The sequence below is a fragment of the Colobus angolensis genome, unplaced genomic scaffold (assembly GCF_000951035.1).
Source record: "Colobus angolensis palliatus isolate OR3802 unplaced genomic scaffold, Cang.pa_1.0 Scaffold13, whole genome shotgun sequence".
In the NCBI taxonomy this organism is placed as follows: domain Eukaryota; kingdom Metazoa; phylum Chordata; class Mammalia; order Primates; family Cercopithecidae; genus Colobus; species Colobus angolensis.
The window spans coordinates 15,996,459-15,999,703 of record NW_012114252.1 but is presented as its reverse complement, the minus strand read 5'-3'; the positions used below and the strand labels follow the sequence as shown (position 1 = coordinate 15,999,703).

At 35.9% G+C, this 3,245-nt stretch overlaps 1 protein-coding gene across 1 annotated transcript in view; it reads right to left on the bottom strand.

Moving 5' to 3' along the window:
• DAOA (D-amino acid oxidase activator) overlaps positions 1-3,245 on the bottom strand; it is a gene marked incomplete at its 5' end in the record, with an annotated part of 73,054 nt that overhangs the window by 68,174 nt on the left and 1,635 nt on the right.

Here is a 3,245-nt window from a genome sequence, read left to right as displayed (position 1 = left end):
AAAAAAAGAAAAGAAAATAGCTAGGTGTGGTGGTGCGGGCCTGTAGTCTCAGCTGCTTGGGAGGCTGAAGCAGGAGAATCTCTTGAACCCAGGAGGCAGAGGTTGCAGTGAGCCCAGATGGCACCATTGCACTCCAGCCTGGGCAACAGAGCAAGACTCTGTCTCAAAATAATTTAAAATAAATAAATGAATAAAAATAGAATATTTTGGTTGAGTGTACATGGGTGAGCTATTTTATTTTATATATGTAGGATTTCTAAAATAATTTTGCTTTTACCAGTCCAACTTCTATAATTTATAAATACGTAAATATTAAGATAATATTAATGAGTGTGTTGTTTGGTATTTTGTTAGTTGACTTAAAAATGAGAATGATAAAAAAAGGCATGGTGTCAAAGGCACTTTAAAATTATTAGTCATGGGGGTAAAAAAAAATAAAAGAAACTAAGACAAGTTGCCAGCATGGCTACACAGAGAAATTCCAATTTCCCCAAAACTGGAAAATAATAGCATTTTCAATGAGGACAGACTGCTTAACCTATAACAAAGATACCTGCTATATATTGGAAACTCTGTTTTTTAATCCTTAAGCAATTATTTTAATCTTGATAGTTTATTCTGATTAGAGATATAACAAGACTACAACTCTGGTCTCTTCTTGAAAAAAAAAAATTCCAATGAGTAAGATGATTAATCCAGTTAAGAAACATGTCCAGCCTGGGGACAAAAAAAGTAGATCAAATTTTGGTTAGGAAGGTTAACCAAGTAAAAATCCAGTAGCTGGAATTTATTGTAAAAGCCAATAAGAAATCATCCAAGAAATAAAAAACTAAAAATAACCCTCAATATGGAATAAAAAAAGACGTAGAGTGATACTCTTTGCATTCAATAGAGACTGAGAAAACACAACTGTCAGAAGATTAAATATTGCTTTGGAATGTTTAGAAATATGATGAAAGTAAATTAGACAATTGCTAGAAAAATATTCTTCAGTTGGTTCCCCTGCGCATCAAAAAATTCAACTTGATACTCCGTTTTCTTTTCCTTGACAAATTTAGGGCTTTTCTTAGTGCTATGACAGAAAGAAGGAATGCTACCAAAAAGACCATTTGAATCTACTTTAATTATTTCAGAGTAGGGAAACCATAATTGGAAAGTAATTTATAACCTTGAGTTTATAAAATCTGTAAACTCTCACAACGATGTGAAGGCAGAGAAAGTATCAAACTCGGTCCCCTGTAATAAGCTCATTACTTCATAAATATATATCCCCCTCATCTATGTGTCAGAAATGTTTAAAATTTTCACCATTGGTACCTTATTTTTGGGCCTTACATTTTTGTGGATTTGGTGACTACTTGAAAGAAATAAAATAGGATTGGATAATGTGAATTTCTTTTACACTCATTGTCACTATTAGAAAATAAGGCCCAAATAAAATATGACAGAGCAGAATTAGTTTTAATACAGGAAAAATTTGTAAGTTGAAGAGGAGAAAATGCAGCCACGAACTAACAGTACACACCTAAGCAGTTAAGAAAGCGTGGATGATGATAAGAGAACGTAAGGAAAATTCTGTCCTCCAGCTTCTTTGAATTTAGTGTTCTGCCTAGCACTAATATTATTGAATCTTATGGTATAGTGCTTAACTATCTAATGAGATGATAACTCTCCTACTTGCAGAAAATGTAGATGCCTTGCCTACTTCTGCTTATATATATGCTGAAACATACTGATGTCTGCTGCCTTCTTAATTTTACATTAATTTTTAAAGTAAGGATGGATTGATTTGATTAAAAAAACACACTTGGAAAAATTATTCTGCTATTCCCCCATTTCTTGTTCATGTCTATTTACAGCTAACAAGACTTGCATGCAAATAGATATATGGACAAGATCTCGCTTCTTTTCATGTCTGGCTTCCCCCTGTTTACCCAGAATTATTTTCATAATATTTTATTGTGATTCCACAAACCAGGGACAAATCTCTGAAGGGAAGAGTGTTCCAAGGCATGGTCATCATTAGAAGACAATAAGCTTGTTTTCATTCCAACATCCTTAGCTTTGTTGAAGGCTAAGTGGAAGAAATTAACATACTGCATGCCTTTCAATGAAAATTGTTTCTAATTATTTTGCTTCTCAAATTATTCCACCAGGCATTGATTAGACTTTTAAAATTTATTTCATATCTGTCACTCTCAGCTAACATTTGTAATTTTTTATTGTCGTTAAAGAGAATCTGTTAATTGAAATACAATTATCCTCTTTAGTAAAAGTAAATAAAATTACTTGGGTAGCCAACATATTCAAGTAATCATCAGTCTTGGTCAGAAATTAAAAATAAGATGAGCATCTAAACTTGGCACTCAAAGACTGACCATCTGCACCTTTGAGGCAAAATAAAATTCAGTTTAGGAAAACCTTATGAAAATCAATGTTTTAATTATGCTGTCAAGGGCTGTGGTAGGCAGAAATTTCTTTGCTCCACCCCACAAAGATGTCCAGTTCTTAATCCTGAAAACCTGTGGATATATGATCTTATGTAACAAAAGGACTTCATAGATGTGACTAACATTAAGGACCTAGAGGTGGAGAGTGACCTCAGTTACCCTGGTGTGTCCAGTGTAATCACAGGCATCTTTATAATCAGTGGAGGACTCCCCGCTGTGCTGAGAGAGGGGCATGCTGGAAGAAGAGTGGTCAGAGAAGCAACATTGCTGGCTCTAAAGACAGAGGACGGGCCACGAACCAAGGCATGCAGGCGGCCTCCGAAAGCTGGGACAGGCAAGAGAACGGACACTGCCCTGGAGCCTCCAGAATGCGTGCAGCGCTGCCCATTCCTTGCTGTTAGCCAGGTGAGACGTCTGTCGGCCTGATGAGAACTATGAAATTATGAATGTGTGGGTTTCTTCACCACGAAATTTGTGTTAATTTGTTATAGCAGTGATAGAAAACTAAGACAAGATTATATCTTGGCACGTCAGATTTTAAGTTGTCTGCTATAGTTTAGAAAAGCTCAGAGAAGGAGCTGCAATTTGTCTGTTTTTAAAAAAGAAAAAAAAAATCACCTTCTAGGAGATTAAATATTAACGGGCTGGGTGTGGTGACTGACGCCTGTAATCCTAGCACTTTGGGAGGCCAAGGCGGGTGGATCACTTGAGGCCAGGAGTTTGAGACCAGCCTGGCCAACATGGTGAAACTCCGTTTCTACAAAAAAAGAAAAGAAAATAGCTAGGTGTGGTGGT